At 38.7% G+C, this 25,841-nt stretch overlaps 1 long non-coding RNA gene across 1 annotated transcript; it reads right to left on the bottom strand.

Annotated features, from left to right (window-relative positions):
- Positions 1-9,907: 9,907 nt before the first annotated feature.
- Positions 9,908-24,404, bottom strand: LOC141572212 (uncharacterized). The gene is made up of 3 exons (XR_012497461.1): positions 14,099-24,404; positions 12,397-13,604; positions 9,908-11,894 (listed from the first exon to the last, which is right to left on the bottom strand). It is a non-coding gene; the product is annotated as an uncharacterized LOC141572212 (long non-coding RNA).
- Positions 24,405-25,841: the final 1,437 nt, after the last annotated feature.

Here is a 25,841-nt window from a genome sequence, read left to right on the forward strand (position 1 = left end):
ATTATATTATCCCATTGTACATTTTAAATACCTTAATATTTTATTTGTCAATCATACCTCACTAAAGCTGGAAAAAAGAAATAAAATCATAAGAAAATTACAGTTAATATTAATTAATAAGTAATTAATTTTGGAGTGGGGAAAGGTCTTTGTAAACTTAAAAGGATAGGATTAATTTTAAGGCCAAAGTTCAACTGATTTGACTACATACAAATAAAAACTTGTATATGTTTAATAAAAAGGTTGGTCTTCTAGAAGAAAACACAGGAGAATACATTTCCAATCTTGTGATAGGCAAACTTTTTAAGATAGCATCCATAAAGCGTTAAGAATTTTCAAAAAATGCTAAATTGTACTTCAACAAAATTAAAAACATGTTCATCAAAAGACATTTCTAAGAAAATCAATAGATAAACCCCAGACTGCTCATACTCAGAACACAAAGAACAACAACAGCAACAACAAAACAATTTTAAAAATGGGTAAGAGACATGAAGCATTTACAAAGGAAGACACATGAATGGCCAATAAGCACATGGAAAAGTTCTCAACATCATAGTCATCGGGAAACGAAATTTAAAAAATGTAAGATACAACTGTATGTCCATTAAAGTGACTGAAATAAAAAAGACTGGCAGTACCAGATGCTGGTGAGGGTGTGGAGCAACAGGAATACTAAACAGTGCTGAGGGGAAGGCAATATGGGAGAGTCATTTTGGAAGTTGGTCTGGCAGTTTCTTATAAAGTTAAATATACACCCTATGACCCAGCAATTCCACTTCTAGGCATTTATCCAGGGGAAATGAAAACATACATTTACAGAGACTTGTATAAGAACGATCATAGCACTTTACTCATAACAACCCTAAGCCAGGAATTAACCCATTGTCCATCAACATGGACAAACACATGGTATGTTTATGCAATGGATTACTACACAGCATCAAAGAAGAACGAATTACTGATACGACAATAGGGATGACTTCCAAACACAGCACGTTGAGGGCAAGAAGCAAGATGTAAAAGAATATATACTGTACGGTTTCATTTGCATGAAATTTTAGGATAGACTGTACTAATCTATGGTGAAAGAACCCAGAACAGTGGTTTCCTGGAAGTAGGGATTAGAGCTTCCATCAAGGGCTTGAAAGATGCAGGGGTGATGATTCCTCTCACGTCCCCATTGAACTTGCCTTTTGGCTTGTGCAGTAGGAGTCATGGATTTTGGAGAGGGACAGTGAATTAACATGGGTTTGATTAGATTACGACTACAGTGTAACTGCTGTTTCAGATGTGGTCTCTCTTTTTTGGAGCAAATTAACACAGCTCCTGCCACTTAATATACAGCTATTAATGTGGCAAATGATATACACACGCTCCAATAAGCAGATACCACCAGAAGTAGTTGGCATTCACCGGGCATGGTCAGCACGTTTATAATTTAGACTATAAGGTCTTTGATAATCTCACCCTTTCATGAGGATGTCAAGCTTGTTCACTCCCTTGATGACATAATCATATATATGCCTTGGTAAGAAGCATGCATAGTAGGGGACAAAACAACCCAGAAGATGAGTAATAAACAAAAACTTCAGTGTACTTTAGTCTGAGACAAGTTGGGATATAATCTCCAAAGTGAAAGATAAGTTGTTGTACCTTATGTGCCTTACCAAGAAACAGAAACGACTTGGTGTGGCCTGTGGATTTTAAAAGCAACATACACCATATCTGAGTGTGCTGCTTAGACCTATTTAGTAAGAGACATTTCCAAATGAGGCTTTCCATTTTCAGTGGAGCCCAGAGAAAGAAGTTTCTGTAGCAGAATTAGTCTATGGACCAGCAACTACATCACTTGGGTCTTACAGTCCCTTTGAGACAATGACGTTTATAGTGAATGTAGCATATTTCCATGACATAGAAGGCTGTGGGAAGCCCCCTAAAGGACTCACAGCTCAGGCCTTTAAGGTTTTGGAGCAAAGCCATATGTTCCTTGGAAAATTTCTCTTCTGGATTGCAATCAGACTTACTGCCTGACCATGGGAGTCTAAAAGGACACGTTGCTGGGGCTGCCCTTCATGAACTGGGTGCCATTAAATTAGCTGAGTTCAACAACTAAGATGATCTACTGTCCTGGTTTGTCTGGGACTGAGGAGGTTCCCAGGACTTTCAGTGCTAAAACTGGGAATGTCCTAGGCAAACTATGACAAGCATTCCACCATCGATTAAAAGTGACTTATATGTGATTAAGCTTGAGCAGGACGTTAAAGTACTGGAAAGTTTTATGACTGAGATTCCCATGGAAACTATGGTTGCGTTGTCATTACCTATGGCTACATGGGGAATCTCTGAGTCCTTACCTATCCATAGCTTCACGGGGAATTCTCTGTGACCATTTGACAAAGAAAAAATAGTTTTAATCTGGCTTACACATAGCTCCATGTTTTACTGGCTCTAGGCAGAAGTGTACTTTAGGAGCATAAGAATCCAATTTTGTAGATGTCAGTCTGTCTTTATATCCAGATCCACTGAGGGGACGACTTTTCTTGCTAGAATAGACAGTCATGTTGTATATGGATTAGCTTTTCCTTTCCAAATGCTTCGGACAGCTCCAATATTTCTGGATTTATAGAATGCTTTATTCACCATCATAGCATCTCCTACTTGATTGTTTTTGTCCAGGGAAATGATTATTTACAGTAAAAGAAGTAAAGATATGGGCTCTAGCTCATGGGATTTACTGTTCTTATGCAATCATGTATCCCATTACCCAGAAGCAACTGGGTCTGCAAGACAACAGTCTGGCCAGTTACAACATCAACTGAGAAGCATCACTTTTGGAGATCGGATGCTGTACTGTGAGGGCTTATTACACAAGGAAAGAATGTTTTCAGCAGGGAACATGCAATGATTCCATTAAATTGGAAAATTGAGACTGTCACCTAGCTATTTTGGGCTCCTTATGTCACTGATCTAACTTACAAACAAAGATGTGACTGCAATGGCTGCGGTGATTGATTGTCATTTTCAAGGGAAAATTGGGTTGCTGATACACAACGGGGCCAAGAACTATGCCTGGAAACCAGGGATTCTCTAGGTTCACTGCGGTGACCCAATAAAGGTAGGACTGCTGAAGATCCAGACCCTTTAAGAATGAAGATTTGGGTCATTCTACAGGTTATGAACTTCGATAAACTGAGGTGATGGCTGAAGGAAAAAGAATCTCGGACAGTTAGGGGAAAGAAGAAATTGTAAAAATCAACTATGGCATTCTGATCATTTACAGAAATGAGCACTGCAGCAGTTATGATATTTTATTCCTTGCTTACATGTATATATTATGTTAACTATTTTTCCTCACTCCTTTTCTCTAATTTTTTTTATATATAGGAATTGTTGTTTAGGATTAACTTTGGAATTTAATCTTCAGGTTACAAAATAGTCAGGTAAAATTTTGACTGAATTAAAAGAGAAATTAACCTCATCCAGAGATGGATATGGTGGCTATGGGGACTTACCTCCCCTTTTTGGGTGCGAGTGTCTTCCTTTGCATAAGTTGCCCTTTGTTTGGAGGCAGCATGAAGTTGTTACTGTTGTATGACAATTTAAATATGGATAGAAGGGCATGATTGGATACTAAGTAGGAAAAGGAATGCACTGTGCTATTTATTTATCTATTGACTCCTAGATCTAAACCTACTATTCTATATTCTCTTCTGTGATACTGGGGCTGGGACTCTGAAAACTTTTTCTAGTTTTCTAGAAAATCTAGTTTTCTAGATTTGCTTGTTAGGTGGCTTCCAGTTAGGTTGTGCCAATGAAAGGCACTGGTGGGAAATTGGAAAGACAGAAAAGGGGTGAAGGGACTTCTTGCTCTTTTCAGCTCCCTTTAGCATCCTTCCAGCATCAGGGTATAGCTTCTTATGGCATTGCCAGCACCAGCTATGCCTCCCACACCCCCAGTCAGAGCACCAGCTATGGAAGGGCCCCTCCTCCACATTCCGAGTTCTGGTAACCCCACCTCCACTTTGGGTTTCTTCAGACCCGAGGGTGAGCTGCTGCTCCCTTTCGTTAGTAATACTTGGCTTCCCTTAGAGGCCCCTTTTGGTTCTTTCAGTCATTCGACATTAGTGTAAGTGACTCTTCATATTAAATACCCACGTTTGAATTTTCTAGAGTGGTTTACTTTTTCCTGATGGGGCCTTGACTGATACAAAGAGGATCCTGTGAGGAGGTGTGTTTCTTTGCATACCTAGTGTTAAAGGATAGAGAAATACCATAGGAAGCCAATACGAGATAACCATAAATGGCTCAGGCCGTTCAGAAATAAAGATTAGGGTGACCTCACCAAATAAAAAATCCTGACGAGATGACGTACTGACTGAAGGCAAAGGGGCCATGAAATTGGTAGTGGAAGAAGGTCGTTATAAATTCCAACTGCAGCCTTGTGACCAGTTAGAGAGATAATTATAGTAGTTATACATATTTTTCTTGTTTTGTTATGTATATACCAATTTCCTTTATTCTACCCTCCTTTTCATTATTCATTTATATAAGGTGTGTTAGTGATACTTAATTTTATAATCCGGTTTATTAGGTTATAGGATGTCAAGATGGACTTGTGTCTGAGCTAGAAGAGAAAAGAACATCACCAATAGATGGGGCTTTGGGTTTCCACACCTTTGGGGCAGAGGGTAGTGTATTTTCATTGATTGCAAGGGATAATTACATTCTATGAGACTATGTTGTTGCTATTTTGTTGATTGGAATTTTAAATATATAGAAACTTATATGTCAATATTATATGCAGGCAAAGGAGTGGAATGTACTATATTTGTCTATTGGCATTTAGTATCCGTTGCTACTTGTTCTACGTCCTCAACCTCTTTCTGTATTGTAGATGTTAGAGAGATAAAGACTTCGTTTCTAAGACTTGATTGTTGCTAGGATCCTGAATGTAATTTAGGATCTCCTAATGAAATACATTCGTGTTAGGTTTGGAAGGTAGAAGGAAGGCAAAAGCCATTTTTACTGGGATGGTGGCAGTTTATGTGTGGGCTCCAGCAGGCAAAGGTGTTTTGGCATGGCCAGACTCTACACTCTATTGTTTAGCCTCCAGCTTTATGAATATAGACCAACTGTGACAACTGCAGTGGTTTCCTGCAGTTTTCTGACCCGTGGGTAGCAGCAATAGTTTCCTGACCTTGAAACCTAGTAGTGATGTGAACTTGAAGCCTCGTACTGGCCACTTGACTGCCATTCCTCCAATCTTTTGGTTGATTTTTTTAAGCTCTTGATTTCTGCATCTCATTTAATGGCTCAAGTACTATCTATCTAGCTAGCTAGCTAGCTAGCTATCTGATTGCCTTGTCTGCCCAAATACCTAAAGTTGTTTCTTTGTCCTAACGTGACCCATAACTAATAAACTGTCTTTTGTGCATTTTTCTATTTGATGTTGATCATTTTCTTATTGATAACTTAAAGCACTTTGTTTGTTAAGAAAATTAGTCCATGTTTATCATATGGGTTGCAAATATTTCTCCAAGATTTTCAACTGTAATTGAAGTTTATTTAAACATTTTTCTCTTTGCTTCATATGGAATTTATATGTGAGTGAGGAATAAAACTGGAACAATAATAATAAATATAGTCCTTATGATATACTGTTGTAAGCACACATATCAATATAATCTCAACAAAGCTATAAGGCATAAACTATTATTATCCTTCTTTGATATATGGAAAAATGGAGGCTCAAAGCAGTTAATTTACCCAAAATTACACAGCTAATAAACAGTATATCTTGGATATATGGACTGTGCTTTTCACTCTCTGCCTATGAGATTCATCTTTTATTTTTGTCTCCCCTTAGATCAGTTGGCACATCATTGTTTATTGAAGAATCCAAATTTTCCCTTTTCATAAGAATTGTCACCTTTATCAAACATACATTTTCATATGATTTGGGGTTTACTTCTGGACTGCCAACTGTGTTATATTGATGTGTTTATTAATAACTATGTGATTGCCAAGTTATTTTAATCACTGACATTTTAATTTATTACTAGCTAAAGTAATTTCCTTCTCATTGATATCCTCTTTTTGGGATTTTATGATTTCACAGTGTATATGCATCATTAATTAATTACCCTTAGATCGTTCTGATATCTGGACAATGGCTGTGACATTCTTGGGCAATTGGTGTAAGGGAATGACTACTGACTTTTACTGCTGTTTAGGGAGATTCTGGTGAACTATAACAAGACCGAGTCTGAAGAGAGATTAGAGAAGGCCTGAAAGACCTTAGGCAGACACAGAATCCTTGGGGAAATACTCAGGGAGGAAGAGAGCATAACAGTACACTTTCTAGAAGTTGTGGAAGATATTGGTTACTCAGAATTCCTTTGAGAGAGTAATAAATATGGATGCATTGACAAACAATTTTTAGGGCCTCTCTAAAATACTTCACTCATATAATTTCTAAAAATATGAAATTATTTTCCTAGAGAAGATGGAAGGATTGTCTGATATAATTAGAATCCTTGGGGGGAGAGCACCACTAGAGTACTACACTGTGGACCTATGTGTATGCCTCTTATTGAAGCAGGTGGTGGGCCAGGCATCTCAGCCATTGGGAGAACAAATCACACACACACACAAACGCACACACACACACAGATACAGGATTTTTCTCAGCCTCACTGTCAAACGAGGAGAGAGCCATTTGAATCCTCTCAGGAGAGTGAGATGCTATGATAGCAGATTGATGTCGTCAGTGCCTCCCAGACCTCATATTTAAATGTGCAGACTCCATGCAAATACTACATTGATAGTAGAGGCCTAATGTTTGAAGACTTGAACAGCCTGAAATTTCTTGAAATTAACTTTGGGAGGAAAAGAGGAGGAGACCTAACGTCTTTGAGAAGGGCAAGTTCAGAACAAATGAGAGCTCTACCAGATACCAGCACCAGCTATTTTGAGTAATATAAAGGAGGACTCATTCCACAGATTAAGAACCCTGACTCCAGCCTTATAAACTTTTAAGAAAAAGATTGTGAGTGTCCTTTAGTAAGCCCTAAAAGGATAAATCCTTATAAAGGTTTACTTAATCAGCTAAATAGGAGACTCACCCATTAAACTATTAAGAAAGGATGATACTGTATAATAAAAAAAAAAAAAAATTCAGTGGCCAAGGAGAAAATCCAGCTATTGAAGGGCATCAGGGAAATGTTGAAAAACAGTAAAGGAGCCTAGGATCTCGGGTTTCTCTCAGGTTTATAGGAATACCTCATGAGAGTTGAAATGCTCTAGCTTTTATCCTGCATAGTTTGGTGGGATACATGAAAGGTAGGAACAGTAGAGAAGAGAATTGGCCTGTGGTAGTGCTGCACGTTAGTTCTCGCAGATGTTAATTTTGAAACCATGTCAAGCCTCACATCTGGGTTATTTCATAAAATTTTTAAAAATGTTTTTTGTTTAAATTTATTTTTAGTTATAGTTGAAATACAGTAGTGCACTAGTTTCAGGTATACAACATGGTGATTCAATATTTACATACCTTACGAAGGATAACCATAATATATTTAGTAATCATGCCACCATACAGTTATTACATTATTATTTACTGTTTCTCTATGTTGTACATTGCATCCATGTGACTTATTTTATAATTGGAAATTTGTGCTTCTTAATCCCCTTCCCCTTTTCCATCCATCCTCCAACACCTTCTCACCTCTAGCAACCATCGTTTTGTTCTCTGTAAGTTTGTTTCTGTTTCATTTTGTTCGTCCATTTGTTTCGCTTTTAGAGTCCACGTATAAGTGAAATCATATGGTATTTGTCTTTCTCTCTCAAACTCATTTTACTTAACATAATACTCTCTAGGTCCATCCATTTTGTTGCAAGTGGCAAGATTTCATTATCTTTTTTTGCTGAGTAATATTCCATTATACAGACGGTGCCAAAAAAGTGTATACACATGACTTGTATTCATCTTTTGTTAATGGTATATATTGAGTATTACAATTTTAATAAAGTTTTTTCCTTTCTTAAAATGTGTATACATTTTTTTGGCACCCTCTGTATATATGATGGAACATCTTCTTTATCCATTCATCTATCAATGAACACCCAATTGCTTCCATATCTTGGCTATTGTAAATAGTGCTGCAATGAACATAAGGGTGCATATTATCTTTTTGAATTATTATTTTTGTTTTCTTTGGATAAATACTCAGAAGTGGAATTGCTGGATCATAGGGTACTTCTATTTTTAGAAATCTATTTTGAGTAATCTTTATACTGTTTACTGTTGTGGATGCACCAGCTTATAATCCCACCAACAGTGCATGAGGGTTCCTTTTTCTCCTTTCCTTGCCAACACTTATTTGTTGTCTTTTTGATATTAGCCATTCTGAGAGGTGTAAGGTGATATCTCATTGTGGTTTTAATTTGCATTTCCCTGGTGATTAGTGATGCTGAGCATCTTTTCATGTGTCTGTTGGTTGTTTGTATATCTTCTTTGGAGAAATGATTGTACTGGTCCTCTGCCCATTTTTTTTTATTGGATTGTTCATTTTTTGACATTGCGTAGTATGAGGCCTTTATGTATTTTGGATATTAACCCCTTATTGGATATAGTATTTGCAAATATCTTCTCCCATTCAGTAGGTTGCCTTTTTGTCTTGTTGATGACGAAAAGGCATCTATATTATATAATTATAAACAAAATTAAATAGAAATTACTATTTTTAATTAAAGTTTATTGGTGGTGACAATTGTTAGTAAAGTTAAATAGATTTCAGGTGTACAATTCTGTAATACATCATCTATATGTCACATTGTGTCTTCCCCACCCAGAGTCAGTTCTCTTTCCATCACCATATATTTGATACCCTTTACTCTCATCTACCACCCCTATCCCTTTACCCTCTGGTCTGTGTCTATGAGTTTTTGTTTCTTCATTTATTTGTCTTATTCTTTTGTTGTTTTCAGTTTTATGTACCACGTATCAGTGAAATCATATGGTTCTTTACTTTTTCTGTCTGACTTATTTCGCTTAGCATTATAATCTCAAGATCCATCCATGTTGTCACAAATGGTACTATTTCATATTTTTTTTGTTTTTTTGTTTTTTTATTAAAGGTTATTTGGGTGACAATTGTTAATCAAGTTACATAAATTTCAGGTATACAATTCTGTATTATATAGAGTCAGTTCTCTTTCCATCACCATATATTTGATACCCTTTACTCTCATCTACCACCCCTATCCCTTTACCCTCTGGTCTGTGTCTATGAGTTTTTGTTTCTTCATTTATTTGTCTTATTCTTTTGTTGTTTTCAGTTTTATGTACCACGTATCAGTGAAATCATATGGTTCTTTACTTTTTCTGTCTGACTTATTTCGCTTAGCATTATAATCTCAAGATCCATCCATGTTGTCACAAATGGCACTATTTCATCTTTTTTTTTTGTTTTGTTGTTTTTTTTATTAAAGTTTATTTGGGTGACAATTGTTAATAAAGTTACATAAACTTCAGGTATACAATTCTGTATTATATCCTCTATAAATCACATTGTGTGTTCAACATCCAGAGTCAGTTGTCCTTCCATCACCATATATTTGATCCCCTTTACCCTCATCTACCACCACCCTCCCACTTAAATTTCATCTTTTCTTATGGCCGAATAGTATTCCATTGTGTATATATACCACAACTTCTTTATCCAATCATCTACCAAAGTATACTTTGGTTGTTTCCATGTCTTGGCCACTATAAATAAAGCTACAATAAACATTGGAGCACATATGTCTTTATGGATCAATGTTTTCAGATTTTTTGGGTAGATACCCAGGAGAGGGATTGCTGGAAATAGGAATTATTATTTTTAATTAAAGTTTATTGGCGGTGACAATTGTTAGTAAAGTTACATAGATTTCAGGTGTACGATTCTGTAATACATCATCTATATGTCACATTGTGTCTTCACCACCCAGAGTCAGTTGTCTTTCCATCACCATATATTTGATCCCCTTTACTCTCATCTACCACCTCCCACCCCCCTTACCCTCTGGTCTGTGTCTATGAGTTTTTGTTTCTTCATTTGTTTGTCTTATTCTTTTGTTGTTTTCAGTTTTATGTACCACATATCAGTGAAATCATATGGTTCTTTACTTTTTCTGTCTGACTTATTTTGCTTAGCATTATAATCTCAAGATCCATCCACGTTGTCACAAATGGTACTATTTCATATTTTTTTTGTTTTTTTGTTTTTTTATTAAAGGTTATTTGGGTGACAATTGTTAATCAAGTTACATAAATTTCAGGTATACAATTCTGTATTATATCCTCTATAAATCACATTGTGTGTTCTATAGCCAGAGTCAGTTCTCCTTCCATCACCATATATTTGATCCCCTTTACCCTCATCTACCACCCCCCTCCCAACTTATATTTAATCTTTTCTTATGGCAGAATAGTATTCCATTGTGTATATATACCACAACTTCTTTATCCAATCATCTACCAAAGTATACTTTGGTTGTTTCCATGTCTTGGCCACTGTAAATAAAGCTACAATAAACATTGGAGCACATATATCTTTATGGAGAAATGTTTTCAGATTTTTTGGGTAGATACCCAGGAGAGGGATTGCTGGAAATAGAAATTATTAAGAAATATAGTAAGTATAAATTTAGAGGGTATACACCTAAAAATCTTAAATTTTTATAAGTTTTAAAGTTGCTTCGATAAACATAGCTTTTTCATTTCCAATTATATACTTGAAATGACTACAGATTTCTTACAATTACATTCAAGTCTACAATTAACCTAAAATAAAAAGTCTCATTAAAAAAAATTATTTAAGCAGATATAAACAGTTAAGCCACATGAGCAAAATTTCATCTAGTCTTTATTTCATGCATGTAAGTGAAACTTAATTTAGGTTATTTCTTGTAAATGCCTCTGATAATCATAAATGAAACTTAAGTTGTCTTTCTAAAATGGTATAATTACTTTTAACCAACCCGCTGCTGTCTGGAAACGTCCCTTGTAATAACCACCAATCATTGTGAAGGTGGTTATTCTTACTTTATAAGCCCTCCTATAACGTTATGCCTCTGAGTTTCATATCATTTTTGGGATTGCAGTCTCCTGTTCAATATCAGTTTGTTTCTCACTCAATAAAATATTCATATCACGTTAAAAAGAAAACAATGACTATAGATAATTATCAATGCTCAATTATAATTATCAATGATAATATCTTCAATTTCTTGATAGTCACCATTGGTGAAATATTTTATTTGCATAAGTAGGTGACACAAATTTAAAAATCTGTTTCATTCTCATTCTTTTAAATTATATTTAAAGAACCTAACAGTTCTTTCTTTTCTTTCCTTTACAAATGTAATGTTGAAATTTCTTGTGAAAATTTGAATAGATTTAAAATCCAATTGAATTTTTTTCTTACCTAATGTTTCAAAATAATGAGTTTTACTTTGCAGAATGTGCAGGCAATATTAAGATAATCACTATGTAGTTAGTTTGCACGTATCAACAGCAAATTGACAAAATTATCCGATATAAGTGAGGACAGAGTTTGGGTGCTGCTGCTTTGAGCTCCACCAGGAATCCCTGCCTGGCCTCCTTGCTTCTCCAGCAGCCTCCAGGTAGGGCCATGTTGGGCTTCTTGAGTGTCTGCATCATGAACTCTTCCTGTTGCTCTGTGGGCTTCTTTTCACTGAGGGGCAGCAGTACTCAGTGCAGTTGGCTGATGACTAAGTCTGGGTAGTCAATCAAGCAGAGTGTGTAGACACTGTCACCAAACAGGCTGTCAGACGTTGGTCCTCACATTTGCTGCTCATCTTGCAAAGCCATCGGAAGGACCCAACTGGTGGGGAAAGTGGTAGAAGCCACGCTTAAGGATGAAACATGAAGTCCTACTGGTATCTCTACTGGTACACTGTAGCTTCAACTATGTGGGTACCCATTTCCAAATCTCTTGAAAGTGTAGGAAATGACAGGTTAAGGACAAAATTTTATGGCAACTGTCTTACCAGGGCAAGAGAAACTTAACTGGTTTCTCCCGCACAGGAGCTGGCTTGTTACCAATGGCAGGGAGGGACACTGTGGGAATAATGCAGCGACATACGAAGCTGCTGAGGGAGCTCATAGAGAACGGTGGGGAGAATCTTAGCAAAGAGTTCCAGGCTCAGCTCTTCAAATAGCTGTCTTGACCAAAATCTCTTGATAGATACTCACTGCAAAATTAAAATGTCCAACACAATTTCTCCAACAGTTCCTTTGTACTTTTTCCACACCACACATGATAAGCTGAGGATGGAACCCAAAGGAAATGTTTTTGAAAAAAGGAAAACAGGAAGAAGACTTACTGTTCTACAAAGGCTCAGGAGGAGCTGGAGGATGACGTGGCCTTATCCATGCAGTTTGGGGTTGTCCGAGGCAACTCCAAGCAGCGGCACACCAACTCTAGTTAGGGGTCTTACTTTCTAAGAGCAGGATTTAGAGTTCTTTGCCAGCTGCCAGTCATACTTGGCTGGATCAGTCTGATGTTCTTGGTAAATTCCTTCAGGGAATTCCCTTGGTCCACCACGGCTACTTCCTCAGGCTGCACTGAAATCACCAGCTAGTGATTTCAGTTTAGTCTCCCCTTCCTTCAGTATCTGTAACTTTCTTCTCTGAAACGAAGAATCCTGGCACTTGATCCTTGATATATTTATTTTTGGATCAATCCATCTGTACGGAACCAATGTCTCATTTGTTTCGACCTCTTCTCCTACATGAATGCTCTCCTCAACCCTCTCCCACGCTCTGCTGGGCATTCCTTCCACGTGGCTGTCTCCTTACCTAGTTTGGGCTCTGACATACCCCATTACTCACTGTGCTCTGGCTCTGACACTCATCGGTGAGCTGAGCTCCCCCTAATCTCCTACCATGGACTTTCTCCTCCCCCATGTCAGGCTGCCTCCGTGGGTTGGTATCCCTTCACTGCTTGGGCTCTGGCCCCCTTGCTGTGGACCACCTCAGTTCCCCTTCAATACCCTGCTTCATGCACGGCCAGCACAGATGTCAACCTTGCCTTCCCTAAGCTATTTAAGACTGGATTATTCAGGAAGAGAAGGGAAGGGAAAGAAAGGAAAAGCAGAAAACAATAGGAGAGGAGGGAAAGGTTAGTCCCTGCTTTTTTTTCTTTCTTTCTTTTTTTTTTTTTTTAAGATTTTATTGGGGAAGGGGAACAGGACTTTATTGGGGAACAGTGTATACTTCCAGGACTTTTTTTTCCCAAGTCAAGTTGTTGTCCTTTTCAATCTTAGTTGTGGAGGGTGCTGTTCAGCTTCAAGTTGTTCTCCTTTCAGTCTTAGTTGTGAAGGTTGTGGAGGGCGCAGCTCAGCTCCAGGTCCACTTGCCATTGCTAGTTGCAGGGGGCGCAGCCCACCATCCCTTGTGGGACTCGAGGAGTTGAACCAGCAACATTGTGGTTGAGAGCCCACTGGCCCATGTGGGAATCGAACCGGCAGCCTTTGGCATTAGGGGCATGGAGCTCCAACCACCTGAGCCACCGGGCTGGCCCCAGTTCTTGCTTTTTAAAATAAAAGAAAGACAATTGTGAGAGACAGATGGGAAATAAGCCTCTCCAACCAATTTTAAGAACGAGTACATATGGGGTTTGAGAGAACGGACATTCATCTTGTTAGTGCACTCCTATCTGAGTCCTCTTGAAGAGTCTTTTCACACCCTACACTCTGCTTTGAAGACCACTGATCTAGGGGCCACAGGTTAAGTAATGGAATGGAAACACCTAGGAAGAGTATTCCCACCTCAGGATCCTGGCAAACAGGCCCGCAAACATTTTCATCGGCATAATTATTTTACCCTAACCTTTGCAATTTTACTCCCTTTTCCTTCCTTCTGTCCTCCTTACTGCTTTCCTGTTAAGAAGCACAGCTCTTTCCATCCATGCCTCCTCTGTGCAGTAGAACCTTTCATAAAACACTGACTTGGTCTTTTCTTCAAACTGCTTCTTTCTCCAACTTTGGGACTGACTCCCTTCATAGGTGAGGGCTCCAGACTTACCTTTGCCTCTGCTGTGGGGCCAGGTCTCTAACAATCTGTGGTAACTCTGGTTAGAGATTTTTTTCTCAGGAGCTCAGGGCTGGGGCTGTGAGGTGGTCTGGGTTAGAGGAGGGACGTCAAGAGGTGCTGAAAGGAGAGGAACTTTGCAAGAATGAGATATTCTCTGATGGACTTTGAATTTGGGCAGGGACTCTGTGTGTGGCATATCTAGGGTGGAAACAGATACCAAGCTCAACAAAGCAATATTATTAGGTCTTTTTACGCTCACTGGTTTAGACCATGAGTATGAAACTGAAAACCAGACATGTAACTTAGCAAAGGTCCTGAAAATAAAAGAGCACATAACTAGACAGATTGGTTTCCTATAAATTAATGACTAACAACATCCATAGACCCTGAAACACTGTCTGGCAATCATACTAGGTTCCTTGAATATGCTCCATATCTACTTTCCATAATGGCTTTCCATACCTTTCCTCTCTTCTCAAGCCTCCTACCTCACTCTTCTAGTCTTCTCAGCTGCCTCCTCATTTCATTAACCAAAAGAAGTCATTACATGGGAATCTTTCCTTCTGCTGTACAGTGAGTCTTCATATCTATACCCACTCTCCCCAAAACAAAGCCTAACTTCATATGCCTATAATGTCTCCTTTTTTGTTGTAATGGAGAAAGCAGCTTTCTAGCTCCATGGCCTAGGCCTTCCCATCATTTTGCAAATACCTACTTTGTGTATTAAACCGTTTTCTGCTTGAACTCTATAGAGATGTTTCTGTTTCTTACATTTCATACTGACATGTATACTAAAGTCCCAGTTTTCTCACTGTTAAATGGGTTTAATAGTAATACCTACAACATCTGGGAAAGATGGGTCCTTGCCTGGGTCCCACAATTTAGAGGCCTCACAATATCATAAATACATGTAAAAATACATTTATTAAAGAACATGTAGACAGAACTTTTGCATGGTAATTGGTGCTCAATAAGACTTGTACCCTCAAGTAGCCACTCTTATAATTAACACCATTTTGGGCCCTGGGAAACACACCTCCATATTTTTGTCCTATATCCTTAAAACAAAAGACAACTGTATCGAAATGCAGTAAAAAGTTTGTGGTTTCTATTGTGGGTTTTTTTCTGTTTTTTTTTTTTTTTTTTTGGTGCCAATTTTTAAGTACAGTTTTTTTTAAGACATAGTGTTTTCCATTTATAATACAGTACTTATCAAGTGCAATGTTACTTCCTTTCCCTATGCACACATTCCATATTCAAGTATCAGGAACGTGCAGTTATTTACTACAGCAGCTCCACCTTACAACTGCCATGGAATTTGCTACAAACTTGGGTCTTCAGTGTTTTTGTGTGGAACATGCTAAATCTATGCTCAGGTTGTTGATCATCTTCTTCAATGGCAGGCCCAGAGGTGGCACCGCCCGATGAAGGAGCACCACCACCAGGGACATCCCCAGGCATCCCTCCTGGCTTGCCTCCTGGTACAGCTTGGTAATGACAGGGTTGCAGACTTTCTTTCTCCAGTTCTTTCTGCTGATGTTCAAATTCTTCCTTCTCTGCAGTCTGATTCTTATCAGGCCAGATGATAATCTCATTACATGTGTCAAGAATCTTCTGATTGTCCTCCTCGTTGATCTTGCTTGAAATTTCTCATCTTCAACAGTTACTCATGTTGATTGCAAAGTAAGAATTCAAGTGAGTTCTTGGAAGAGAAGATGTTCCAATGTTTCTCATCTTCAGCTTTGTACTTCTCAACTTCTTGGACCATATGCTCACTGTCTTCCTTACTCAAATGGTTCTTGTTGTTAGTGATGGTAATCTTGTTCTCTTTTCCTGTACCCTTATCCACAGCAAAGACACTAAGGATGCCACTGGCGTCAATATATAAAGTGACTTCAGTCTGAGGAACACCACATAGTGCAGGAGGTATGCCTGTGAGTTCAAAGTTGCCCAGCCGGGTGTTATCCTTGGTTGTGGTGTGCTCATCTTCATAAACCTGAATGAGCACACATGGCTGGTTGTCATAGTAAGTAGTGAAGGTCTGTGTCTGCTTGGTAGGATTGGTAGTGTTGCACTTGAGGACAGTCATAACTCCACCAGCAGTTTTCATACCAAGAAAAAAAAGGAGTAATATCCAAGAGCAGCAAATCTTGAATGTTTTCAGATTTGTCTCCAGATAGGATGGCTGCCAGGACAGCTGCACCATAAGCAACAGCCTCGTCAGGATTAATGCTCGTCAGGATTAATTCAACTCTTTTCCATTGAAGAAGTCCTGTAGAAGTTTCCGGATCTTGAGGATACCGATAGAACTACCCACCAGGACAATATCATGGATCTGGGACTTGTCTAGCTTGGCATCCTGATGGGCTCTCTGTACTGGGTTCAGTGTGCCACAGAATACGTAAGCATGCAATTCTTCAAATTGGGCACCGGTAATAGAGGTATAGAAGTTGGTTTCTTCATAAAGTGAATCAATCTCAATACTGGCCTGGGTGCTGAAAAAGAGAATACACTTAGCACGTTCACAAGCAGTGCAGAGGTGATCGACAGCCCTCTTGTTCTCACAGAGGCCCTTCTTCTGCTTGCACTTGAACTCTGCAATAAGATGGTTGGCCATTTGATATGTCAAAGTCTTCCCCACCTAAGTGGATGTCTCCAGCTGTAGATTGAACCTTGAAGATTCCATTTTCAATAGTGAGGTAACATATCAAAAGGGCCACCTCCTAAGTCAAAGATCAGCTCATTTCTTTCAGCACTAACCTTTTTATCTAAGGCATAAGCAATGTGGCCCCAGCAACTGGATCCTTGATGATTGTAAGTTCACTGAGACCAGCAATGATTCCAGTGATGCTGACAGTCATTAAAGGAAGGTGATACTGTGACAACAGCATTGGTAACAGCCTTGCCAAGGTAGGTTTCTGTGATTTCCTTCATCTTTGTCAAAACCATAGATGACAGCTTTTCTAGACAGAAACTTTTTCTCTCTCCCTTGTGTTCTACTTGGACCTTGGGCCTGCCAGCATCATTCACCATCATGCAGGGCCAATGCTTCATATCAGACTGGTGTTTCTTGTTTAGGAAGTTTATTAATTATTGAATTGATTTCTTTAGTAGGTCTGGGCCTATTCAGAGTGTCTATTTCTTTTTATAGGAGTTTTAGCAGATTGTATCTTTTAAGGAATTGATCCATTTTATCTAGATAATCAAATTTGTGGGCATAGAGTTGTTCATAGTATTTCTTCATTATCCTTTTAATATCCATGGGATCTGCAATAATGTCTCCCCTTTCTAATATTAGTAATTTATGTTCCCTCTCTTTTTTTCTTAGTTAACCTAACATCAATTTTATTGATTTTTCCAAAGAACCTGCTTTAGGTTTCATTGTATTTCTCCATTGATTTTCTGTTTTAAATTTCATTGATTTCTGCTCTAATTTTTATGATTTTTTTTTCTTCTGCTTACTTTGGATTTAATTTCCTCTTCTTTTTCCAGTTTTCTAAGGTAGAAGCTTAGATGATTGATTTTAGATCTTTCTTGTTTTCTAAAAAATGCATTCAATGCTATAAATTTTATTCTAAGCTCTGCTTTTGCTGTATACCGCAAATTTTGATAGACTGTGTTTTAATTTTCAGTTCAAACTATTCTTTAATTTCTCTTGAGATTTCTTCTTTGGCCCATATGTTATTTAAAAATGAATGGTTCAATCTCCAAGTATTTGGGGATTTTCTTGCTCTCTTTCTGTTATTGATCTTTAGTTTAAGTCCATTAGGTCTGAGAGCAGACATTAGATGATTTTAATTTTTTTTCAATTTGTGAAAATTTTTTTCATTTTTATGGCCCACAGTATGGTCTATCTTGGTAGACCAAGATAGCTCCATGTAATCTTGAGAAAAATGTGCATTCTGTTGTTGTTGGGTGGAGTAATCTATAGATGTTTATTATATCCAATCGATTGCTAGTGTTGTTGAGTTCAGCTATGTCTTTCCTGATTTTCTGCCTGCTTTATCTGTCCATTACTGATACAGGGATGTTGAACTCTCAAAGTATAATAGCGGATTCATTCATTTCTCCTTGTAGTACTACGTTTTTGCCTCACGTATTTTAACACTCTGTTGTTAGGTGCATACACATTAAGGACTGTCATGCCTTCTTAGAGAATTGACCCCTTTATTATTATGTAATGTCCATTTTTATTCCTGATAACTTTCCTGACAGTCTGCTCTGTGTGAAATGAATATAGTACTTCCACTTTCTTTTGATTAGTGTTAGCATGGTAAGGTGTTTTTTCCTTCTGGGTTCTTTCAGGATTTTTTATTTACCTTTCATTTTCTGTAGTTTGAAAATGATAAGCCTAAGTGTAGAGTTTTGTTTGGTTTTGCTTTTTGGCATTTATCCTGCTTGGTGTTCTCTGATCTCCTTGGATCTGTGGTTTGGTGTTGACATTAATTTGGGAGAAACTCTCAGACCTTATTGTTTCAAATATTTCTTCTGTTCCATTCTCCCTTTCTTCTCCTTCTGCTGTTTCCCATTAGGCATATGTTATACACTTTGTAATTGCCCCCAAGGGACTGAGGGTAACTTCTTCCCTTTTCTCAGAAGGATTACACACTGGTAGGAAAAAATGCACATACAATTTTATTCATCAAAACAAATAGAAGAATTAAGGAATGTTCTGAGTCCTATAGAAGTATACTTCCTCCTGTACTTTGATTTTGATCACCATCACTTTCCTGGTCATTTTCCTTTAGATAAGCTGTAACATATTAACACTCTCCTTAACTTGTAGTCTGGCTGTGGTCGAATCTATGAAGATCGACAAAGTCCTCTTGTCTCCCATCTTTAAGACTAAATATCTTTTGAATAGGTTGTAATTATTTCTGTAGGGATAATTCATGACCAGAAGAGTGCATTTGTTGGCTGATGTCATGTGCAAAAGTTGGACTGGTCTAATATATATTTTCTTATGAATATTTACCCCACTGCTAAATGTCAAAAAGTAATCAGGCCCACACAATCCACGAAGGATGACATAACCAATTTGGAACCTGACAATCTGTAATGGAAGGTGAATGAAACTTTGTTTGCTGTGATGCAGGTGTAGACTCTAATAAACATCAGGGCCCACACTGGGCAAAGTCCATCCCAGCAGTTGTCACTGGCCTCAGATCCCAGAATTTCATGGTGTGGAGAGCCCGTGATTTATTTTGGTTGAACGTGACTCATTAGTGGTAGATGGACAAAGAATAAAACAACACTATTTAGTAGGTCACCATAGTTACTATTAAAATGAATACATGCACAGATTTATGGTTTTTATCTTCAGGATATTTTTTAAGGTGGTTTTGAATTGCCTAATGCAGAATCCTAAAAAATTGAATTGATGGCTTAGAATTCAAAATGAAAACATAAATCAGATTTCAGAAAGAGAGCATAATACTTTTTGCAAAGGAAGTTTCCCTTTTTAATGCATCTTTGCAACTGAAAATCTGTGCTTGGATTCCAGTGACCTTAAACAATGAGGGTAGAATTGGGCCTTTGTTTATTTCACATTGCCTTTCAGATTTCTCTTTAAATTCCCTGAGATGAGTGATTTTGTCATCTTTGATGGTAAAATGATGCTTAAGACAGAAACCAGAAAAGGCCTTGACTAGGGCAGTGACACCTGTAACATACCCAGGAGCAGATTCCATATAAAGATCTGAAAACAGGAAGGATAGGGGAACATGTTAAGAAGAATTCTTAGCTCGCAGCAGTGTAGCAGAGAGAAGCTGAGACCATATTGTGGTTATTTTATCTGCCAAAGCACGGTGGCTTTTGCTTCTTGCAAGTAAGAGTTGTTGAAAACTATAACCTTCCAGCCTTCCAGAAGTTCTAACTCACCCTGCTAAGAAGTTATATAACTCAGAAGAAGTTGAAGAGAAAGTTCTTTGGAACAGTCATGCTTACTGCTAAAAATTTCAAACCTGAAAAAGAGGCTACTGAGTCAGATGTCAGAGCACACGACCCAAATCAAATGTAACTGAGCTATAGTAGGAGGGGAAACAACTGGATCTCCTCCCAGAGAGATGTCCTGTTTCTGAAAGAGAGCAGAAAAACTGAAAAGAATGGCTCTTGGTCCTTCAACTGTTCAAAGAATGAAAGAGAAAGCGTGGTCTTAAACAGAATACTTTTAAAACATAAAAAAAACCCCAAAAAAACCACACCTTTGGTGGCATATTGCAGAGTCCCCCAAAATTACTTTCTCAAAATTGGATCATTCGTTTGCACCCTCTAAGAGCCTGAGACGCACTTTGGGACAATGATGGTAAATAAAAAGCACACTATCGCACGCCTGCATTCTGAACTTTTCTGTCTCGGTGCCTGTCACGAGGAAACTTCCTGGACATATTAAACTTTTTAAAAACTTCAATAAAAATGAAGATTTCCCTTTTAGGTCACCGTTTCTTCTGGCAGACTGAGTCCAAAGTGCACTTTATTTCCCTTTAATTTAACAGCTCCAGCAGCTTTTCCAGTTAAATCGACTGTTCATTATTGAGCCCCATTTATGAAGGGGCTGTGCAGTGCAGTTTAATGAATCCTTGGCACAAAGCTCCCTTTCAGGACTGGGAAAGAATAGGGGCTGTTCAGGCCCTGTAGGGCTGTATGTCAAAGCCAGCCCATAATGCCTGTCAGCCAAGGGCAGAAATTCCCACTGATATAAGAATGTGCAAGAAATCAACTTTCACCACCGACGAGCAGATTAAGACACGATCAGGAAATGAGACTGTAGGTTTAGAACAGTGACACCTGTTTGAACAGACTGATTTTCCCATCCCTTGATTACCGTGTGACTAGGGAGGGGGCTGGGAGAAGCAGCAACACAGCCCAGGCCTCAAAGCCTTCCAGGGTCTTCTGAGAGGGGAAGGAAAGACCAAAACCAAAGACCATTGTGGGTGGGGGCAGCTTTGGGCTAGGTATAGTGCTAAGTTCTTTCACATTCCCTTTTCTGTTTTAATCCTCACAATAAGGAATAATAATCAATAATATACGGATTATTCGCATGTGACAGGGGAGGAAACTGACACTCACATGACTTCATTTTTCATTCAAGGTTACACTGCTAATTGGCCACGAAATGGCAATGATAAGATGGAACACAGGCCTGTCTGGCTTCCAGTGTCTATCATTTCTAGTGCCCTGAAGTGAAGCCAATTGATAGATTCGGTCCTTTGGAAACACCCAAGCTCTAGTCAGTAGGAAAAAAAATTTAATTGCATGGGGTATTGAGTGCCTACTATGTACTAGGCCTATGTGATATACTTGGGGGATGCAGGCAAATGATATGGCACTCATGTATGAAAAGTGTAGCAGGGGGCCTGCCTTCAGAGCAAGACACGCATGCTGAAAAGTCCCAGCTCTGAGGATATGTCATTTTTGTACTTTTCAGACCTTGGGAAAGTCCCTCTCACTAAGCCCTGGCTGTGCTGCTCTTTGCCCAGCCTCCACCCCAGTCATGCAGTGATCAAGCAATGGTGGCTCTGGTAACTCTGGGTTTGCCGACTAGTCTTCAGAGGGTAACATGGTCCAGAGGATTTCTATAGAAAGGAGTCCTAGATGCCTTTGTGCTACATTAAAACTATGGGATCCCTCAGTTTTCAAGATGGGTGTGTGGATTTTTCTTCCAGTATCAAGAAACAGAGCAAGTCTGTTGAAGTATAATGTTTTAAAAAAGCTACAATCATGAATCTCGGGCAAACATAAAAATGAACCACATGGAAGAGATCCTATTTAATTCATGGATTAGTGATGAACCAACAAGATATTATGACTGGTTCAAAGACCATTTAAGAAGCCAAGTATATATTATGAATTGATGGGATAAATTTATTAGATTCCAATAAAAATTAGGCTATACATTTTTGTGGTTATCTGTTTCATGGACAGAAATTATTTTCATGTCTATTGGACAAACTCTACCAAGCAATAAGCAACTTACTAAATCTGGGACCTTTAATCAAAAGCAAATGGTAAGAGAAATTAAATACATTCCTCTAGACAATCTCTGAGTGGTCTTGGTTCTGTATAACATTGAAAGAATGTGGGACCTACTTTTCTGCCTTATTTCAAGTTTTGGTAATTTTCCTGATAAGTCCTATGTTTTATAGACAAGTAAATTTGGACCCAGCTAGAGAAAGGAAATGATTTGCCTACATCATAATGTGTTGTTGACAAAACCAGAACTAAAACCCCCAGGTCTCCTGTCTCTCTAAAAGTGTTTGCTCCACTTTACTGCTATGGAACCACATAGCAATTGTGTTTCCTCCACCGGAGACCAGAAAAGGAGAGGACTTGCATTTGTCTGATTGCAAAAAGTGAAGGGACATGTATTTTCCAGGGAAGCTTTTAAATTAAGATCAATTAACTGTGGGGACAAGAAAATATGCTAATTGATCTATTTGTTAAGATACAAATTAGAAAGTTAACCTCGGGGTTTACTTCTTTTTCTAAATTATCTTTGTACTTTTCAATAACGGTTGACATATAATATTAGTTTTAGGTATACAACATAGTAATTAGACATTTATATAACTTACAAAGTGATCACCCTGATAAGTCTAGTACCTATCTGACACCATAGTTATTAAAATATTATTGGCTATATTTCCTACGCTGTACTTTATGTCCAGTGACTATTTTTATAATTGGCAATTTGTATTTCTTAATCCCTTCATCTTTTTCATCCATCAGGCAACCATCAGTTTGTTCTTTGTATCTGTGGGTTTGTTTCTTTTTTGTTTGTTCATTTATTTTGTTTTCTAGATTCCACATATAAGTGAAATAATATGGTATTTGTCTTTTTCTGTCTGACTTATTTCACGTAACATAATATCCTCCAGGTCCATCCATGTTGTCGCAAATGACAAGACTTCATTCTTTATATTGCTGAGTAAGATTCCATTGTATAAATGTACCACATTGTCTTTATCCATTTGTCTGTTTATGAGCACTTAGGTGGCTTCCATATCTTAGGTATTGTAAATAGTGCTGCAGTGCACATAGGGATGCATATATCCTTTTGAATTAGTGTTTTGGATTTCTTCGGATAAGTACCCAGAAGTTTAATTGCTAGGTGATCTGCTAGTTCGATTTTTAATTTTTTGAGGAACCTCCATACTGATTTCCATAGTGGCTGCATCAATTTGCAATCCCACCAACAGTGCATGAGGTTCTCCACATCATTTTCTCCACATCCTCGCCAACATTTGTTTGTTGGTTTATTGATGATAGCCACTCTGACAGGTGTGAGGTGATATCTCATTGTGGTTTTAATTTGCATGTCCCTAATGATTAGTGATTAGTTGAGCATCTTTTCATATGTCTATTGGTCATCTATATGGCCAAGGGGTTTATTTCTTACTAAGATCACAGAGGTAATTTGGTTCCTTAGATAGGGATCCCTGGAAACACACCTTGAGGTGGAGAGTTGTGTGCACAGGTTGATTTTTAAAGGACTCTTGGGAGATACATTTGTAGGAAAGTGAGGAAGTCAAGATTGGGCAGAAGCTGACCGGCCATCAGTCTCCACTGATCTATGGAAAGCTTTGGAGCTGGGATGGCCTTTCAAATTTGATTCAAATTGAAACAAGGCAGGTCTAGCCAATCATTAGCCCCTATGCACTTGGGAGAGGATATAACCTTGGGCAAGGCAGCTGTGGTCAATGCTTGCTGAGGGGGTCCAGCTGTCAGCCATCAGTAGACAGTAGATTCAGCAGCTGGGCGGTGGGTTCACCAGCTCCCAGAGGGGATCTGGGCAGAGAACCACAGTATCCACTACGCCTTGTTTGTATTACAAGGTTAATTGTAATAAAAAGATTTAAACTCAAGAGCCAACACTAATGGATTAGCAAGCGGCATCAGGAGCACTATGTTGGGAAGGGTTATAGGCTCATCTGGGCTCAATAGAAAGAATGTGGGGATTGATTAGTGATGTCTGTAGGATGGTGGGGCGTGATGCCATTTCTTCTTGGATTTAATGACTACCCCACACAGTTTGCCTGGGACCATCCTGGTTTATGCCTGTGCTTCCAGGGTAATTATTAACAAGTAATGTTACCTTTTATTCTCAAAAATGTCTTCCTACAAAAGATCAATTTCACGGTCATCCTAAGAAAAAAGTTTTCAGTCTTGCCACTCCTGCCTCTCTCTACTGAAAAATGCTCCTTTTTTCTGGGCCCTATTTGGGACAAGTGGCTTGATATCCTCAGTGCACTTAGGAAGATCCTCTTTGGAAGAAAGGGTTTTCTTTAGCAACTTCTGTTTCTAGCTTAGCAACACAAAATTCTCTTGAGGCATACGTGCAAACATCCCTGGCAACCTTCCTAGAATGGGCAAAAAGGAGGTGGTGTGTGGAGGTGTGAGGCAAAGTACGGGGAGAATAAAACAGATTAGAACCATAGAAAATTATTCTGCCATATTTTAAAGCAGAATTTTGCAGATATAGCCATTGTCTGGCCTGACTGAAGGCATGTTGACGCTGCATTTAAAACCAGAGATTCTTAAGTCTGAAAGGGAATGTAGAGATCACCTATCCATTTTATAGATGGGACACACCACAGGCCAAGGTTACACTCTATCTAGGTACTTGTACAGTGGGGATCAGGGCCCTGGTTTTTTAAGCCTCCCAGTCTAGAGTTTCTTCCACCAGACCAAGTTCTGTTCTCAAAGAAGAAATTAGCAGAGTCTGTCGCAGTAACAACAATATGGAGGCAGCAATTTGGCTTTGGATAAAAGAGAAAGATTGCTCTCAGACCTGGGATATCTTGGCAGAGGGGCTGGCAAGAAAATTGCTATATGCAAGAGCATGGGCATGATTTTGCTTGTGTAAACAGAGCATGGCATCAGGTTGGGGGCCAGAGTCTTTTATGGTGCCAGGAAAGTGACAAATGCTAAAAACTGCTACCAAGAACAAGGCAGTGTGCCACACGCCATGGAACACAAAGATAAATAAGCTCCTCTGCTCAGAAACCTCTGTTTCTCTCCATTTTCATAGGACCAAGCCTGAGCTCCTTTGAATAGCATTTGAGGCACCCTTTCCAATCATCTCCCTCTACTCCTTGCCTCACACCCTGCATTCCAGCCCTACACTACTGCTTAAATTACCCTGACACTACCCTGCAGCCTTAAACCTCCATGTGTCAGCGCAAGAGGACTCTCTAGGATGCCCTCCTCCCCTCCCCTGCCTTTTTTCTTTTAATGCATCAAAACTCACCTTATCCTTTACGGCCCAACCCAACGTCATCTCTTTTACAAAGCCTTCTCCAGACCTCCCATACACAACAGATTACTCCCTCCTGTGTGCTCCAGTGGCAATTTGTGCCTCTATTCAAACACTGTCCTGAGTACAGGAATCACATCCATGCCATTTCCCCATGCTTAGAGCATGGTGTGTCTAGGCTATAGCTGGTGCGCAGGAAACGTCTGCTGAATGAATAAATAAATAACATGACCTTTGAACTCAGAGCACTGGGACTGTCTGTCTTTCCAGGACCAGGACTTAGTTATGTGTGTATCTGTCCTTGGTGCTTGGCACACAGTAGGCCCTGATAAATATTTATTAAGTGATGATGATAGATAAGTATTAGCTGATTTAACGTCTTTGCTGCTGCGTTCATCTAGAGTCCAATGACTATTTCCAAGCCGCTGACTGTGGCTTTCAACCTTACCCCACAAGCTCAGTCCCAGAAGGGAAGTTTAG

The sequence above is a fragment of the Rhinolophus sinicus genome, linkage group LG06 (genome assembly GCF_036562045.2).
Source record: "Rhinolophus sinicus isolate RSC01 linkage group LG06, ASM3656204v1, whole genome shotgun sequence".
NCBI classification, from domain to species: Eukaryota; Metazoa; Chordata; class Mammalia; order Chiroptera; family Rhinolophidae; genus Rhinolophus; species Rhinolophus sinicus.